Source organism: Ambystoma mexicanum, chromosome 1q, assembly GCF_040938575.1.
Source record: "Ambystoma mexicanum isolate Mex_15411 chromosome 1q, UKY_AmexF1_1, whole genome shotgun sequence".
Classification (NCBI taxonomy): Eukaryota; Metazoa; Chordata; class Amphibia; order Caudata; family Ambystomatidae; genus Ambystoma; species Ambystoma mexicanum.
This window is the reverse complement of record NC_090922.1, coordinates 592,112,333-592,128,783: the sequence shown is the minus strand read 5'-3', so window position 1 is coordinate 592,128,783 and position 16,451 is coordinate 592,112,333. Positions and strand designations below refer to the sequence as shown.

At 54.7% G+C, this 16,451-nt stretch overlaps 18 non-coding genes across 18 annotated transcripts; all 18 read right to left on the bottom strand.

Moving 5' to 3' along the window:
* Window positions 1-18: 18 nt before the first annotated feature.
* LOC138563503 (U5 spliceosomal RNA) lies at window positions 19-134 on the bottom strand. Its single transcript, XR_011299480.1, has one exon. It is a non-coding gene; the product is annotated as a U5 spliceosomal RNA (small nuclear RNA).
* A 776-nt stretch (window positions 135-910) lies between these two features.
* On the bottom strand, window positions 911-1,026 carry LOC138563502 (U5 spliceosomal RNA). Its single transcript, XR_011299479.1, has one exon. It is a non-coding gene; the product is annotated as a U5 spliceosomal RNA (small nuclear RNA).
* A 776-nt stretch (window positions 1,027-1,802) lies between these two features.
* LOC138563501 (U5 spliceosomal RNA) lies at window positions 1,803-1,918 on the bottom strand. The gene has a single exon (XR_011299478.1). It is a non-coding gene; the product is annotated as a U5 spliceosomal RNA (small nuclear RNA).
* A 770-nt stretch (window positions 1,919-2,688) lies between these two features.
* Window positions 2,689-2,804, bottom strand: LOC138564996 (U5 spliceosomal RNA). The gene has a single exon (XR_011300918.1). It is a non-coding gene; the product is annotated as a U5 spliceosomal RNA (small nuclear RNA).
* Window positions 2,805-3,580: 776 nt separating this feature from the next.
* Window positions 3,581-3,696, bottom strand: LOC138563500 (U5 spliceosomal RNA). The gene has a single exon (XR_011299477.1). It is a non-coding gene; the product is annotated as a U5 spliceosomal RNA (small nuclear RNA).
* Window positions 3,697-4,472: 776 nt separating this feature from the next.
* On the bottom strand, window positions 4,473-4,588 carry LOC138563498 (U5 spliceosomal RNA). The gene has a single exon (XR_011299475.1). It is a non-coding gene; the product is annotated as a U5 spliceosomal RNA (small nuclear RNA).
* A 1,478-nt stretch (window positions 4,589-6,066) lies between these two features.
* LOC138563497 (U5 spliceosomal RNA) lies at window positions 6,067-6,182 on the bottom strand. The gene has a single exon (XR_011299474.1). It is a non-coding gene; the product is annotated as a U5 spliceosomal RNA (small nuclear RNA).
* A 770-nt stretch (window positions 6,183-6,952) lies between these two features.
* Window positions 6,953-7,068, bottom strand: LOC138563496 (U5 spliceosomal RNA). The gene has a single exon (XR_011299473.1). It is a non-coding gene; the product is annotated as a U5 spliceosomal RNA (small nuclear RNA).
* Window positions 7,069-7,858: 790 nt separating this feature from the next.
* On the bottom strand, window positions 7,859-7,974 carry LOC138563495 (U5 spliceosomal RNA). Its single transcript, XR_011299472.1, has one exon. It is a non-coding gene; the product is annotated as a U5 spliceosomal RNA (small nuclear RNA).
* Window positions 7,975-8,750: 776 nt separating this feature from the next.
* LOC138563494 (U5 spliceosomal RNA) lies at window positions 8,751-8,866 on the bottom strand. Its single transcript, XR_011299471.1, has one exon. It is a non-coding gene; the product is annotated as a U5 spliceosomal RNA (small nuclear RNA).
* A 776-nt stretch (window positions 8,867-9,642) lies between these two features.
* Window positions 9,643-9,758, bottom strand: LOC138563493 (U5 spliceosomal RNA). Its single transcript, XR_011299470.1, has one exon. It is a non-coding gene; the product is annotated as a U5 spliceosomal RNA (small nuclear RNA).
* Window positions 9,759-10,528: 770 nt separating this feature from the next.
* LOC138565581 (U5 spliceosomal RNA) lies at window positions 10,529-10,644 on the bottom strand. The gene has a single exon (XR_011301416.1). It is a non-coding gene; the product is annotated as a U5 spliceosomal RNA (small nuclear RNA).
* A 770-nt stretch (window positions 10,645-11,414) lies between these two features.
* On the bottom strand, window positions 11,415-11,530 carry LOC138563492 (U5 spliceosomal RNA). Its single transcript, XR_011299469.1, has one exon. It is a non-coding gene; the product is annotated as a U5 spliceosomal RNA (small nuclear RNA).
* Window positions 11,531-12,305: 775 nt separating this feature from the next.
* Window positions 12,306-12,421, bottom strand: LOC138563491 (U5 spliceosomal RNA). Its single transcript, XR_011299468.1, has one exon. It is a non-coding gene; the product is annotated as a U5 spliceosomal RNA (small nuclear RNA).
* A 770-nt stretch (window positions 12,422-13,191) lies between these two features.
* Window positions 13,192-13,307, bottom strand: LOC138563490 (U5 spliceosomal RNA). The gene has a single exon (XR_011299467.1). It is a non-coding gene; the product is annotated as a U5 spliceosomal RNA (small nuclear RNA).
* Window positions 13,308-14,077: 770 nt separating this feature from the next.
* LOC138563489 (U5 spliceosomal RNA) lies at window positions 14,078-14,193 on the bottom strand. The gene has a single exon (XR_011299466.1). It is a non-coding gene; the product is annotated as a U5 spliceosomal RNA (small nuclear RNA).
* Window positions 14,194-14,983: 790 nt separating this feature from the next.
* LOC138563487 (U5 spliceosomal RNA) lies at window positions 14,984-15,099 on the bottom strand. Its single transcript, XR_011299464.1, has one exon. It is a non-coding gene; the product is annotated as a U5 spliceosomal RNA (small nuclear RNA).
* Window positions 15,100-15,875: 776 nt separating this feature from the next.
* LOC138563486 (U5 spliceosomal RNA) lies at window positions 15,876-15,991 on the bottom strand. The gene has a single exon (XR_011299463.1). It is a non-coding gene; the product is annotated as a U5 spliceosomal RNA (small nuclear RNA).
* Window positions 15,992-16,451: the final 460 nt, after the last annotated feature.

Here is a 16,451-nt window from a genome sequence, read left to right as displayed (position 1 = left end):
TTTTTAACCAGCATAGGTAACCCTGCACTTGGCAGGGCTTCAAAAAATTGAGTGAAACTCTTTAATGTTCCTCTCCACGGAAATCTTTAGTAAAAGGCGAAAGATTTATTCGGTTTGAAGAGAAACCAGAGTATGCGCTCTAGTGGCCCCGACTGCGGCCGCAAAAAATGCAACACCTCACTAGCTCAGGGTGACTTAGTGAAGCAGTGCACACGATGACGCTTTTTGAGATGAAGCGAATGGAGAATGCTATCGGGCTCCGAACCCGTGGCAGAATGACTTTATTTGCAAGCAATCCCATCCAAAGTCATGAAACCTGGCAGGGGATTGTGGGTATGCAAATTTCTCCAGACCGCAGGCCATGTGACATTGGCCAAAAGGCAGGCAGAGTCTGCCTTTGCCTGAGGACTCCCCTCGTTTACATAAGGTCTAGGGCTTCTGGGAGGCAGGCGTGAGATTTTCTTTTGGGCCCCAGAGATGGGGCTCCTCCCCCAGGATGTTGAAGAAGCAGCCCGCTCTCTCCTTTCTCAGGACACAGGGGTCATTTTCCGCCCTCACCCTGTCTTGCACGGGTGCTGGGCCTCCTGGGCTGCCAGCGGGCAAAGAACGGCGTTTGTCAGGCGTTCGTCAGCCGATCGGGGCCCGGGCCCAAACCCCTGCCCACTGGGGCCATATCCTCCTGGATGCTAGCTTGGAGCCAGCCTCTGCTGGCTCACCAGCAGGTGGCGACAGCAGCAAGCATTAGCTAAAGGCTCCCCCCTCTGGCTACCACTGCAAGGCATCAGCCTGGCTGTGCTGCGAGGACCCCTGCAAAGGCTGACTGACAGCTGGGGGGTGCAAGCCAACAGCTGAAAAGCAGGCTTTGCGCTTTCATTTGCTCTGTTTCTTTTTTTTTTTAACCAGCATAGGTAACCCTGCACTTGGCAGGGCTTCAAAAAATTGAGTGAAACTCTTTAATGTTCCTCTCCACGGAAATCTTTAGTAAAAGGCGAAAGATTTATTCGGTTTGAAGAGAAACCAGAGTATGCGCTCTGGTGGCCCCGACTGCGGCCGCAAAAAATGCAACACCTCACTAGCTCAGGGTGACTTAGTGAAGCAGTGCACACGATGACGCTTTTTGAGATGAAGCGAATGGAGAATGCTATCGGGCTCCGAACCCGTGGCAGAATGACTTTATTTGCAAGCAATCCCATCCAAAGTCATGAAACCTGGCAGGGGATTGTGGGTATGCAAATTTCTCCAGACCGCAGGCCATGTGACATTGGCCAAAAGGCAGGCAGAGTCTGCCTTTGCCTGAGGACTCCCCTCGTTTACATAAGGTCTAGGGCTTCTGGGAGGCAGGCGTGAGATTTTCTTTTGGGCCCCAGAGATGGGGCTCCTCCCCCAGGATGTTGAAGAAGCAGCCCGCTCTCTCCTTTCTCAGGACACAGGGGTCATTTTCCGCCCTCACCCTGTCTTGCACGGGTGCTGGGCCTCCTGGGCTGCCAGCGGGCAAAGAACGGCGTTTGTCAGGCGTTCGTCAGCCGATCGGGGCCCGGGCCCAAACCCCTGCCCACTGGGGCCATATCCTCCTGGATGCTAGCTTGCAGCCAGCCTCTGCTGGCTCACCAGCAGGTGGCGACAGCAGCAAGCATTAGCTAAAGGCTCCCCCCTCTGGCTACCACTGCAAGGCATCAGCCTGGCTGTGCTGCGAGGACCCCTGCAAAGGCTGACTGACAGCTGGGGGGTGCAAGCCAACAGCTGAAAAGCAGGCTTTGCGCTTTCATTTGCTCTGTTTCTTTTTTTTTTTAACCAGCATAGGTAACCCTGCACTTGGCAGGGCTTCAAAAAATTGAGTGAAACTCTTTAATGTTCCTCTCCACGGAAATCTTTAGTAAAAGGCGAAAGATTTATTCGGTTTGAAGAGAAACCAGAGTATGCGCTCTGGTGGCCCCGACTGCGGCCGCAAAAAATGCAACACCTCACTAGCTCAGGGTGACTTAGTGAAGCAGTGCACACGATGACGCTTTTTGAGATGAAGCGAATGGAGAATGCTATCGGGCTCCGAACCCGTGGCAGAATGACTTTATTTGCAAGCAATCCCATCCAAAGTCATGAAACCTGGCAGGGGATTGTGGGTATGCAAATTTCTCCAGACCGCAGGCCATGTGACATTGGCCAAAAGGCAGGCAGAGTCTGCCTTTGCCTGAGGACTCCCCTCGTTTACATAAGGTCTAGGGCTTCTGGGAGGCAGGCGTGAGATTTTCTTTTGGGCCCCAGAGATGGGGCTCCTCCCCCAGGATGTTGAAGAAGCAGCCCGCTCTCTCCTTTCTCAGGACACAGGGGTCATTTTCCGCCCTCACCCTGTCTTGCACGGGTGCTGGGCCTCCTGGGCTGCCAGCGGGCAAAGAACGGCGTTTGTCAGGCGTTCGTCAGCCGATCGGGGCCCGGGCCCAAACCCCTGCCCACTGGGGCCATATCCTCCTGGATGCTAGCTTGCAGCCAGCCTCTGCTGGCTCACCAGCAGGTGGCGACAGCAGCAAGCATTAGCTAAAGGCTCCCCCCTCTGGCTACCACTGCAAGGCATCAGCCTGGCTGTGCTGCGAGGACCCCTGCAAAGGCTGACTGACAGCTGGGGGGTGCAAGCCAACAGCTGAAAAGCAGGCTTTGCGCTTTCATTTGCTCTGTTTCTTTTTAACCAGCATAGGTAAACCTGCACTTGGCAGGGCTTCAAAAAATTGAGTGAAACTCTTTAATGTTCCTCTCCACGGAAATCTTTAGTAAAAGGCGAAAGATTTATTCGGTTTGAAGAGAAACCAGAGTATGCGCTCTAGTGGCCCCGACTGCGGCCGCAAAAAATGCAACACCTCACTAGCTCAGGGTGACTTAGTGAAGCAGTGCACACGATGACGCTTTTTGAGATGAAGCGAATGGAGAATGCTATCGGGCTCCGAACCCGTGGCAGAATGACTTTATTTGCAAGCAATCCCATCCAAAGTCATGAAACCTGGCAGGGGATTGTGGGTATGCAAATTTCTCCAGACCGCAGGCCATGTGACATTGGCCAAAAGGCAGGCAGAGTCTGCCTTTGCCTGAGGACTCCCCTCGTTTACATAAGGTCTAGGGCTTCTGGGAGGCAGGCGTGAGATTTTCTTTTGGGCCCCAGAGATGGGGCTCCTCCCCCAGGATGTTGAAGAAGCAGCCCGCTCTCTCCTTTCTCAGGACACAGGGGTCATTTTCCGCCCTCACCCTGTCTTGCACGGGTGCTGGGCCTCCTGGGCTGCCAGCGGGCAAAGGACGGCGTTTGTCAGGCGTTCGTCAGCCGATCGGGGCCCGGGCCCAAACCCCTGCCCACTGGGGCCATATCCTCCTGGATGCTAGCTTGGAGCCAGCCTCTGCTGGCTCACCAGCAGGTGGCGACAGCAGCAAGCATTAGCTAAAGGCTCCCCCCTCTGGCTACCACTGCAAGGCATCAGCCTGGCTGTGCTGCGAGGACCCCTGCAAAGGCTGACTGACAGCTGGGGGGTGCAAGCCAACAGCTGAAAAGCAGGCTTTGCGCTTTCATTTGCTCTGTTTCTTTTTTTTTTTAACCAGCATAGGTAACCCTGCACTTGGCAGGGCTTCAAAAAATTGAGTGAAACTCTTTAATGTTCCTCTCCACGGAAATCTTTAGTAAAAGGCGAAAGATTTATTCGGTTTGAAGAGAAACCAGAGTATGCGCTCTAGTGGCCCCGACTGCGGCCGCAAAAAATGCAACACCTCACTAGCTCAGGGTGACTTAGTGAAGCAGTGCACACGATGACGCTTTTTGAGATGAAGCGAATGGAGAATGCTATCGGGCTCCGAACCCGTGGCAGAATGACTTTATTTGCAAGCAATCCCATCCAAAGTCATGAAACCTGGCAGGGGATTGTGGGTATGCAAATTTCTCCAGACCGCAGGCCATGTGACATTGGCCAAAAGGCAGGCAGAGTCTGCCTTTGCCTGAGGACTCCCCTCGTTTACATAAGGTCTAGGGCTTCTGGGAGGCAGGCGTGAGATTTTCTTTTGGGCCCCAGAGATGGGGCTCCTCCCCCAGGATGTTGAAAAAGCAGCCCGCTCTCTCCTTTCTCAGGACACAGGGGTCATTTTCCGCCCTCACCCTGTCTTGCACGGGTGCTGGGCCTCCTGGGCTGCCAGCGGGCAAAGAACGGCGTTTGTCAGGCGTTCGTCAGCCGATCGGGGCCCGGGCCCAAACCCCTGCCCACTGGGGCCATATCCTCCTGGATGCTAGCTTGGAGCCAGCCTCTGCTGGCTCACCAGCAGGTGGCGACAGCAGCAAGCATTAGCTAAAGGCTCCCCCCTCTGGCTACCACTGCAAGGCATCAGCCTGGCTGTGCTGCGAGGACCCCTGCAAAGGCTGACTGACAGCTGGGGGGTGCAAGCCAACAGCTGAAAAGCAGGCTTTGCGCTTTCATTTGCTCTGTTTCTTTTTTTTTTTAACCAGCATAGGTAACCCTGCACTTGGCAGGGCTTCAAAAAATTGAGTGAAACTCTTTAATGTTCCTCTCCACGGAAATCTTTAGTAAAAGGCGAAAGATTTATTCGGTTTGAAGAGAAACCAGAGTATGCGCTCTGGTGGCCCCGACTGCGGCCGCAAAAAATGCAACACCTCACTAGCTCAGGGTGACTTAGTGAAGCAGTGCACACGATGACGCTTTTTGAGATGAAGCGAATGGAGAATGCTATCGGGCTCCGAACCCGTGGCAGAATGACTTTATTTGCAAGCAATCCCATCCAAAGTCATGAAACCTGGCAGGGGATTGTGGGTATGCAAATTTCTCCAGACCGCAGGCCATGTGACATTGGCCAAAAGGCAGGCAGAGTCTGCCTTTGCCTGAGGACTCCCCTCGTTTACATAAGGTCTAGGGCTTCTGGGAGGCAGGCGTGAGATTTTCTTTTGGGCCCCAGAGATGGGGCTCCTCCCCCAGGATGTTGAAGAAGCAGCCCGCTCTCTCCTTTCTCAGGACACAGGGGTCATTTTCCGCCCTCACCCTGTCTTGCACGGGTGCTGGGCCTCCTGGGCTGCCAGCGGGCAAAGAACGGCGTTTGTCAGGCGTTCGTCAGCCGATCGGGGCCCGGGCCCAAACCCCTGCCCACTGGGGCCATATCCTCCTGGATGCTAGCTTGCAGCCAGCCTCTGCTGGCTCACCAGCAGGTGGCGACAGCAGCAAGCATTAGCTAAAGGCTCCCCCCTCTGGCTACCACTGCAAGGCATCAGCCTGGCTGTGCTGCGAGGACCCCTGCAAAGGCTGACTGACAGCTGGGGGGTGCAAGCCAACAGCTGAAAAGCAGGCTTTGCGCTTTCATTTGCTCTGTTTCTTTTTAACCAGCATAGGTAACCAGGGCTTTAAGTGGGCCGGGGCCTGCCGGGGCTGGGCCCCGGCAGTCTCCGAAATTTCGTTTTGAGGCGGGGCCCTGCCGGGGCCCACTAATCTCCCCTGTCAGCCCCGGCCACTACAGGAAAAAGCATTTTTTTCTACAGCCTGAAGCTCTCGCTCGTATGCGAGAGCTTCGGGCTTCAGAAAAAAATGCCTTTCAGCCATAATGGTGGCGCCGCACCTGCGAGGCATCCCTTTAATCAAGGGATGCACGTGGGCCGGCGCCACCATTATGGAGAAAACGTGTGGCCGCTGGAAGCAGAGGCCTTGCTTTCTAAATACTGAAGCTCCCGTGGATTCTCGGGAGTTTCAGTCTTTAGGAAAAAGGCCTCTGCTTCCAGTGGCCTCACCCTTTCAGTCTTAATGGTGACGCTGCCCCTCCCCAGCTGGCGAGGGGCAGCGCCACCATTAAGGCTGAATAGGAGAGGCGCTGTCCCCTGCCAGGCAAGCCTATAGAATAGAAATGCAGAGATCAGCACCCTCTCCCCCAAAGGGGAGAGGGTGCTAATCTCTACAAAAGGCTGCCTGGCAGGGGTGCCAGTAGCCCATTGAGCCGGGGCTCGTCAAGGGGGCGTGGCCTAACGGCCCATCAAGACCCCCGTTGTTAGGCCACGCCCCCTCGATGGGCCCCGGCTCGATTTGTAGTGCCACTTAAGGCACTGTAGGTAACCCTGCACTTGGCAGGGCTTCAAAAAATTGAGTGAAACTCTTTAATGTTCCTCTCCACGGAAATCTTTAGTAAAAGGCGAAAGATTTATTCGGTTTGAAGAGAAACCAGAGTATGCGCTCTAGTGGCCCCGACTGCGGCCGCAAAAAATGCAACACCTCACTAGCTCAGGGTGACTTAGTGAAGCAGTGCACACGATGACGCTTTTTGAGATGAAGCGAATGGAGAATGCTATCGGGCTCCGAACCCGTGGCAGAATGACTTTATTTGCAAGCAATCCCATCCAAAGTCATGAAACCTGGCAGGGGATTGTGGGTATGCAAATTTCTCCAGACCGCAGGCCATGTGACATTGGCCAAAAGGCAGGCAGAGTCTGCCTTTGCCTGAGGACTCCCCTCGTTTACATAAGGTCTAGGGCTTCTGGGAGGCAGGCGTGAGATTTTCTTTTGGGCCCCAGAGATGGGGCTCCTCCCCCAGGATGTTGAAGAAGCAGCCCGCTCTCTCCTTTCTCAGGACACAGGGGTCATTTTCCGCCCTCACCCTGTCTTGCACGGGTGCTGGGCCTCCTGGGCTGCCAGCGGGCAAAGGACGGCGTTTGTCAGGCGTTCGTCAGCCGATCGGGGCCCGGGCCCAAACCCCTGCCCACTGGGGCCATATCCTCCTGGATGCTAGCTTGGAGCCAGCCTCTGCTGGCTCACCAGCAGGTGGCGACAGCGGCAAGCATTAGCTAAAGGCTCCCCCCTCTGGCTACCACTGCAAGGCATCAGCCTGGCTGTGCTGCGAGGACCCCTGCAAAGGCTGACTGACAGCTGGGGGGTGCAAGCCAACAGCTGAAAAGCAGGCTTTGCGCTTTCATTTGCTCTGTTTCTTTTTAACCAGCATAGGTAACCCTGCACTTGGCAGGGCTTCAAAAAATTGAGTGAAACTCTTTAATGTTCCTCTCCACGGAAATCTTTAGTAAAAGGCGAAAGATTTATTCGGTTTGAAGAGAAACCAGAGTATGCGCTCTAGTGGCCCCGACTGCGGCCGCAAAAAATGCAACACCTCACTAGCTCAGGGTGACTTAGTGAAGCAGTGCACACGATGACGCTTTTTGAGATGAAGCGAATGGAGAATGCTATCGGGCTCCGAACCCGTGGCAGAATGACTTTATTTGCAAGCAATCCCATCCAAAGTCATGAAACCTGGCAGGGGATTGTGGGTATGCAAATTTCTCCAGACCGCAGGCCATGTGACATTGGCCAAAAGGCAGGCAGAGTCTGCCTTTGCCTGAGGACTCCCCTCGTTTACATAAGGTCTAGGGCTTCTGGGAGGCAGGCGTGAGATTTTCTTTTGGGCCCCAGAGATGGGGCTCCTCCCCCAGGATGTTGAAAAAGCAGCCCGCTCTCTCCTTTCTCAGGACACAGGGGTCATTTTCCGCCCTCACCCTGTCTTGCACGGGTGCTGGGCCTCCTGGGCTGCCAGGTTCTTTTGCCCGCCGGGCAAAGGACGGCGTTTGTCAGGCGTTCGTCAACCGATCGGGGCCCGGGCCCAAACCCCTGCCCACTGGGGCCATATCCTCCTGGATGCTAGCTTGCAGCCAGCCTCTGCTGGCTCACCAGCAGGTGGCGACAGCAGCAAGCATTAGCTAAAGGCTCCCCCCTCTGGCTACCACTGCAAGGCATCAGCCTGGCTGTGCTGCGAGGACCCCTGCAAAGGCTGACTGACAGCTGGGGGGTGCAAGCCAACAGCTGAAAAGCAGGCTTTGCGCTTTCATTTGCTCTGTTTCTTTTTTTTTTTAACCAGCATAGGTAACCCTGCACTTGGCAGGGCTTCAAAAAATTGAGTGAAACTCTTTAATGTTCCTCTCCACGGAAATCTTTAGTAAAAGGCGAAAGATTTATTCGGTTTGAAGAGAAACCAGAGTATGCGCTCTAGTGGCCCCGACTGCGGCCGCAAAAAATGCAACACCTCACTAGCTCAGGGTGACTTAGTGAAGCAGTGCACACGATGACGCTTTTTGAGATGAAGCGAATGGAGAATGCTATCGGGCTCCGAACCCGTGGCAGAATGACTTTATTTGCAAGCAATCCCATCCAAAGTCATGAAACCTGGCAGGGGATTGTGGGTATGCAAATTTCTCCAGACCGCAGGCCATGTGACATTGGCCAAAAGGCAGGCAGAGTCTGCCTTTGCCTGAGGACTCCCCTCGTTTACATAAGGTCTAGGGCTTCTGGGAGGCAGGCGTGAGATTTTCTTTTGGGCCCCAGAGATGGGGCTCCTCCCCCAGGATGTTGAAGAAGCAGCCCGCTCTCTCCTTTCTCAGGACACAGGGATCATTTTCCGCCCTCACCCTGTCTTGCACGGGTGCTGGGCCTCCTGGGCTGCCAGCGGGCAAAGAACGGCGTTTGTCAGGCGTTCGTCAGCCGATCGGGGCCCGGGCCCAAACCCCTGCCCACTGGGGCCATATCCTCCTGGATGCTAGCTTGGAGCCAGCCTCTGCTGGCTCACCAGCAGGTGGCGACAGCAGCAAGCATTAGCTAAAGGCTCCCCCCTCTGGCTACCACTGCAAAGCATCAGCCTGGCTGTGCTGCGAGGACCCCTGCAAAGGCTGACTGACAGCTGGGGGGTGCAAGCCAACAGCTGAAAAGCAGGCTTTGCGCTTTCATTTGCTCTGTTTCTTTTTTTTTTTAACCAGCATAGGTAACCCTGCACTTGGCAGGGCTTCAAAAAATTGAGTGAAACTCTTTAATGTTCCTCTCCACGGAAATCTTTAGTAAAAGGCGAAAGATTTATTCGGTTTGAAGAGAAACCAGAGTATGCGCTCTAGTGGCCCCGACTGCGGCCGCAAAAAATGCAACACCTCACTAGCTCAGGGTGACTTAGTGAAGCAGTGCACACGATGACGCTTTTTGAGATGAAGCGAATGGAGAATGCTATCGGGCTCCGAACCCGTGGCAGAATGACTTTATTTGCAAGCAATCCCATCCAAAGTCATGAAACCTGGCAGGGGATTGTGGGTATGCAAATTTCTCCAGACCGCAGGCCATGTGACATTGGCCAAAAGGCAGGCAGAGTCTGCCTTTGCCTGAGGACTCCCCTCGTTTACATAAGGTCTAGGGCTTCTGGGAGGCAGGCGTGAGATTTTCTTTTGGGCCCCAGAGATGGGGCTCCTCCCCCAGGATGTTGAAAAAGCAGCCCGCTCTCTCCTTTCTCAGGACACAGGGGTCATTTTCCGCCCTCACCCTGTCTTGCACGGGTGCTGGGCCTCCTGGGCTGCCAGCGGGCAAAGAACGGCGTTTGTCAGGCGTTCGTCAGCCGATCGGGGCCCGGGCCCAAACCCCTGCCCACTGGGGCCATATCCTCCTGGATGCTAGCTTGGAGCCAGCCTCTGCTGGCTCACCAGCAGGTGGCGACAGCAGCAAGCATTAGCTAAAGGCTCCCCCCTCTGGCTACCACTGCAAGGCATCAGCCTGGCTGTGCTGCGAGGACCCCTGCAAAGGCTGACTGACAGCTGGGGGGTGCAAGCCAACAGCTGAAAAGCAGGCTTTGCGCTTTCATTTGCTCTGTTTCTTTTTTTTTTTAACCAGCATAGGTAACCCTGCACTTGGCAGGGCTTCAAAAAATTGAGTGAAACTCTTTAATGTTCCTCTCCACGGAAATCTTTAGTAAAAGGCGAAAGATTTATTCGGTTTGAAGAGAAACCAGAGTATGCGCTCTGGTGGCCCCGACTGCGGCCGCAAAAAATGCAACACCTCACTAGCTCAGGGTGACTTAGTGAAGCAGTGCACACGATGACGCTTTTTGAGATGAAGCGAATGGAGAATGCTATCGGGCTCCGAACCCGTGGCAGAATGACTTTATTTGCAAGCAATCCCATCCAAAGTCATGAAACCTGGCAGGGGATTGTGGGTATGCAAATTTCTCCAGACCGCAGGCCATGTGACATTGGCCAAAAGGCAGGCAGAGTCTGCCTTTGCCTGAGGACTCCCCTCGTTTACATAAGGTCTAGGGCTTCTGGGAGGCAGGCGTGAGATTTTCTTTTGGGCCCCAGAGATGGGGCTCCTCCCCCAGGATGTTGAAGAAGCAGCCCGCTCTCTCCTTTCTCAGGACACAGGGGTCATTTTCCGCCCTCACCCTGTCTTGCACGGGTGCTGGGCCTCCTGGGCTGCCAGCGGGCAAAGAACGGCGTTTGTCAGGCGTTCGTCAGCCGATCGGGGCCCGGGCCCAAACCCCTGCCCACTGGGGCCATATCCTCCTGGATGCTAGCTTGCAGCCAGCCTCTGCTGGCTCACCAGCAGGTGGCGACAGCAGCAAGCATTAGCTAAAGGCTCCCCCCTCTGGCTACCACTGCAAGGCATCAGCCTGGCTGTGCTGCGAGGACCCCTGCAAAGGCTGACTGACAGCTGGGGGGTGCAAGCCAACAGCTGAAAAGCAGGCTTTGCGCTTTCATTTGCTCTGTTTCTTTTTAACCAGCATAGGTAACCCTGCACTTGGCAGGGCTTCAAAAAATTGAGGATAACTCTTTAATGTTCCTCTCCACGGAAATCTTTAGTAAAAGGCGAAAGATTTATTCGGTTTGAAGAGAAACCAGAGTATGCGCTCTAGTGGCCCCGACTGCGGCCGCAAAAAATGCAACACCTCACTAGCTCAGGGTGACTTAGTGAAGCAGTGCACACGATGACGCTTTTTGAGATGAAGCGAATGGAGAATGCTATCGGGCTCCGAACCCGTGGCAGAATGACTTTATTTGCAAGCAATCCCATCCAAAGTCATGAAACCTGGCAGGGGATTGTGGGTATGCAAATTTCTCCAGACCGCAGGCCATGTGACATTGGCCAAAAGGCAGGCAGAGTCTGCCTTTGCCTGAGGACTCCCCTCGTTTACATAAGGTCTAGGGCTTCTGGGAGGCAGGCGTGAGATTTTCTTTTGGGCCCCAGAGATGGGGCTCCTCCCCCAGGATGTTGAAGAAGCAGCCCGCTCTCTCCTTTCTCAGGACACAGGGGTCATTTTCCGCCCTCACCCTGTCTTGCACGGGTGCTGGGCCTCCTGGGCTGCCAGCGGGCAAAGGACGGCGTTTGTCAGGCGTTCGTCAGCCGATCGGGGCCCGGGCCCAAACCCCTGCCCACTGGGGCCATATCCTCCTGGATGCTAGCTTGGAGCCAGCCTCTGCTGGCTCACCAGCAGGTGGCGACAGCGGCAAGCATTAGCTAAAGGCTCCCCCCTCTGGCTACCACTGCAAGGCATCAGCCTGGCTGTGCTGCGAGGACCCCTGCAAAGGCTGACTGACAGCTGGGGGGTGCAAGCCAACAGCTGAAAAGCAGGCTTTGCGCTTTCATTTGCTCTGTTTCTTTTTAACCAGCATAGGTAACCCTGCACTTGGCAGGGCTTCAAAAAATTGAGTGAAACTCTTTAATGTTCCTCTCCACGGAAATCTTTAGTAAAAGGCGAAAGATTTATTCGGTTTGAAGAGAAACCAGAGTATGCGCTCTAGTGGCCCCGACTGCGGCCGCAAAAAATGCAACACCTCACTAGCTCAGGGTGACTTAGTGAAGCAGTGCACACGATGACGCTTTTTGAGATGAAGCGAATGGAGAATGCTATCGGGCTCCGAACCCGTGGCAGAATGACTTTATTTGCAAGCAATCCCATCCAAAGTCATGAAACCTGGCAGGGGATTGTGGGTATGCAAATTTCTCCAGACCGCAGGCCATGTGACATTGGCCAAAAGGCAGGCAGAGTCTGCCTTTGCCTGAGGACTCCCCTCGTTTACATAAGGTCTAGGGCTTCTGGGAGGCAGGCGTGAGATTTTCTTTTGGGCCCCAGAGATGGGGCTCCTCCCCCAGGATGTTGAAGAAGCAGCCCGCTCTCTCCTTTCTCAGGACACAGGGGTCATTTTCCGCCCTCACCCTGTCTTGCACGGGTGCTGGGCCTCCTGGGCTGCCAGCGGGCAAAGAACGGCGTTTGTCAGGCGTTCGTCAGCCGATCGGGGCCCGGGCCCAAACCCCTGCCCACTGGGGCCATATCCTCCTGGATGCTAGCTTGGAGCCAGCCTCTGCTGGCTCACCAGCAGGTGGCGACAGCAGCAAGCATTAGCTAAAGGCTCCCCCTCTGGCTACCACTGCAAGGCATCAGCCTGGCTGTGCTGCGAGGACCCCTGCAAAGGCTGACTGACAGCTGGGGGGTGCAAGCCAACAGCTGAAAAGCAGGCTTTGCGCTTTCATTTGCTCTGTTTCTTTTTTTTTTTAACCAGCATAGGTAACCCTGCACTTGGCAGGGCTTCAAAAAATTGAGTGAAACTCTTTAATGTTCCTCTCCACGGAAATCTTTAGTAAAAGGCGAAAGATTTATTCGGTTTGAAGAGAAACCAGAGTATGCGCTCTGGTGGCCCCGACTGCGGCCGCAAAAAATGCAACACCTCACTAGCTCAGGGTGACTTAGTGAAGCAGTGCACACGATGACGCTTTTTGAGATGAAGCGAATGGAGAATGCTATCGGGCTCCGAACCCGTGGCAGAATGACTTTATTTGCAAGCAATCCCATCCAAAGTCATGAAACCTGGCAGGGGATTGTGGGTATGCAAATTTCTCCAGACCGCAGGCCATGTGACATTGGCCAAAAGGCAGGCAGAGTCTGCCTTTGCCTGAGGACTCCCCTCGTTTACATAAGGTCTAGGGCTTCTGGGAGGCAGGCGTGAGATTTTCTTTTGGGCCCCAGAGATGGGGCTCCTCCCCCAGGATGTTGAAGAAGCAGCCCGCTCTCTCCTTTCTCAGGACACAGGGGTCATTTTCCGCCCTCACCCTGTCTTGCACGGGTGCTGGGCCTCCTGGGCTGCCAGCGGGCAAAGAACGGCGTTTGTCAGGCGTTCGTCAGCCGATCGGGGCCCGGGCCCAAACCCCTGCCCACTGGGGCCATATCCTCCTGGATGCTAGCTTGCAGCCAGCCTCTGCTGGCTCACCAGCAGGTGGCGACAGCAGCAAGCATTAGCTAAAGGCTCCCCCCTCTGGCTACCACTGCAAGGCATCAGCCTGGCTGTGCTGCGAGGACCCCTGCAAAGGCTGACTGACAGCTGGGGGGTGCAAGCCAACAGCTGAAAAGCAGGCTTTGCGCTTTCATTTGCTCTGTTTCTTTTTAACCAGCATAGGTAACCCTGCACTTGGCAGGGCTTCAAAAAATTGAGTGAAACTCTTTAATGTTCCTCTCCACGGAAATCTTTAGTAAAAGGCGAAAGATTTATTCGGTTTGAAGAGAAACCAGAGTATGCGCTCTAGTGGCCCCGACTGCGGCCGCAAAAAATGCAACACCTCACTAGCTCAGGGTGACTTAGTGAAGCAGTGCACACGATGACGCTTTTTGAGATAAAGCGAATGGAGAATGCTATCGGGCTCCGAACCCGTGGCAGAATGACTTTATTTGCAAGCAATCCCATCCAAAGTCATGAAACCTGGCAGGGGATTGTGGGTATGCAAATTTCTCCAGACCGCAGGCCATGTGACATTGGCCAAAAGGCAGGCAGAGTCTGCCTTTGCCTGAGGACTCCCCTCGTTTACATAAGGTCTAGGGCTTCTGGGAGGCAGGCGTGAGATTTTCTTTTGGGCCCCAGAGATGGGGCTCCTCCCCCAGGATGTTGAAGAAGCAGCCCGCTCTCTCCTTTCTCAGGACACAGGGGTCATTTTCCGCCCTCACCCTGTCTTGCACGGGTGCTGGGCCTCCTGGGCTGCCAGCGGGCAAAGGACGGCGTTTGTCAGGCGTTCGTCAGCCGATCGGGGCCCGGGCCCAAACCCCTGCCCACTGGGGCCATATCCTCCTGGATGCTAGCTTGGAGCCAGCCTCTGCTGGCTCACCAGCAGGTGGCGACAGCGGCAAGCATTAGCTAAAGGCTCCCCCCTCTGGCTACCACTGCAAGGCATCAGCCTGGCTGTGCTGCGAGGACCCCTGCAAAGGCTGACTGACAGCTGGGGGGTGCAAGCCAACAGCTGAAAAGCAGGCTTTGCGCTTTCATTTGCTCTGTTTCTTTTTAACCAGCATAGGTAACCCTGCACTTGGCAGGGCTTCAAAAAATTGAGTGAAACTCTTTAATGTTCCTCTCCACGGAAATCTTTAGTAAAAGGCGAAAGATTTATTCGGTTTGAAGAGAAACCAGAGTATGCGCTCTAGTGGCCCCGACTGCGGCCGCAAAAAATGCAACACCTCACTAGCTCAGGGTGACTTAGTGAAGCAGTGCACACGATGACGCTTTTTGAGATGAAGCGAATGGAGAATGCTATCGGGCTCCGAACCCGTGGCAGAATGACTTTATTTGCAAGCAATCCCATCCAAAGTCATGAAACCTGGCAGGGGATTGTGGGTATGCAAATTTCTCCAGACCGCAGGCCATGTGACATTGGCCAAAAGGCAGGCAGAGTCTGCCTTTGCCTGAGGACTCCCCTCGTTTACATAAGGTCTAGGGCTTCTGGGAGGCAGGCGTGAGATTTTCTTTTGGGCCCCAGAGATGGGGCTCCTCCCCCAGGATGTTGAAAAAGCAGCCCGCTCTCTCCTTTCTCAGGACACAGGGGTCATTTTCCGCCCTCACCCTGTCTTGCACGGGTGCTGGGCCTCCTGGGCTGCCAGGTTCTTTTGCCCGCCGGGCAAAGGACGGCGTTTGTCAGGCGTTCGTCAACCGATCGGGGCCCGGGCCCAAACCCCTGCCCACTGGGGCCATATCCTCCTGGATGCTAGCTTGCAGCCAGCCTCTGCTGGCTCACCAGCAGGTGGCGACAGCAGCAAGCATTAGCTAAAGGCTCCCCCCTCTGGCTACCACTGCAAGGCATCAGCCTGGCTGTGCTGCGAGGACCCCTGCAAAGGCTGACTGACAGCTGGGGGGTGCAAGCCAACAGCTGAAAAGCAGGCTTTGCGCTTTTATTTGCTCTGTTTCTTTTTTTTTTTAACCAGCATAGGTAACCCTGCACTTGGCAGGGCTTCAAAAAATTGAGTGAAACTCTTTAATGTTCCTCTCCACGGAAATCTTTAGTAAAAGGCGAAAGATTTATTCGGTTTGAAGAGAAACCAGAGTATGCGCTCTAGTGGCCCCGACTGCGGCCGCAAAAAATGCAACACCTCACTAGCTCAGGGTGACTTAGTGAAGCAGTGCACACGATGACGCTTTTTGAGATGAAGCGAATGGAGAATGCTATCGGGCTCCGAACCCGTGGCAGAATGACTTTATTTGCAAGCAATCCCATCCAAAGTCATGAAACCTGGCAGGGGATTGTGGGTATGCAAATTTCTCCAGACCGCAGGCCATGTGACATTGGCCAAAAGGCAGGCAGAGTCTGCCTTTGCCTGAGGACTCCCCTCGTTTACATAAGGTCTAGGGCTTCTGGGAGGCAGGCGTGAGATTTTCTTTTGGGCCCCAGAGATGGGGCTCCTCCCCCAGGATGTTGAAGAAGCAGCCCGCTCTCTCCTTTCTCAGGACACAGGGATCATTTTCCGCCCTCACCCTGTCTTGCACGGGTGCTGGGCCTCCTGGGCTGCCAGCGGGCAAAGAACGGCGTTTGTCAGGCGTTCGTCAGCCGATCGGGGCCCGGGCCCAAACCCCTGCCCACTGGGGCCATATCCTCCTGGATGCTAGCTTGGAGCCAGCCTCTGCTGGCTCACCAGCAGGTGGCGACAGCAGCAAGCATTAGCTAAAGGCTCCCCCCTCTGGCTACCACTGCAAAGCATCAGCCTGGCTGTGCTGCGAGGACCCCTGCAAAGGCTGACTGACAGCTGGGGGGTGCAAGCCAACAGCTGAAAAGCAGGCTTTGCGCTTTCATTTGCTCTGTTTCTTTTTTTTTTTAACCAGCATAGGTAACCCTGCACTTGGCAGGGCTTCAAAAAATTGAGTGAAACTCTTTAATGTTCCTCTCCACGGAAATCTTTAGTAAAAGGCGAAAGATTTATTCGGTTTGAAGAGAAACCAGAGTATGCGCTCTAGTGGCCCCGACTGCGGCCGCAAAAAATGCAACACCTCACTAGCTCAGGGTGACTTAGTGAAGCAGTGCACACGATGACGCTTTTTGAGATGAAGCGAATGGAGAATGCTATCGGGCTCCGAACCCGTGGCAGAATGACTTTATTTGCAAGCAATCCCATCCAAAGTCATGAAACCTGGCAGGGGATTGTGGGTATGCAAATTTCTCCAGACCGCAGGCCATGTGACATTGGCCAAAAGGCAGGCAGAGTCTGCCTTTGCCTGAGGACTCCCCTCGTTTACATAAGGTCTAGGGCTTCTGGGAGGCAGGCGTGAGATTTTCTTTTGGGCCCCAGAGATGGGGCTCCTCCCCCAGGATGTTGAAAAAGCAGCCCGCTCTCTCCTTTCTCAGGACACAGGGGTCATTTTCCGCCCTCACCCTGTCTTGCACGGGTGCTGGGCCTCCTGGGCTGCC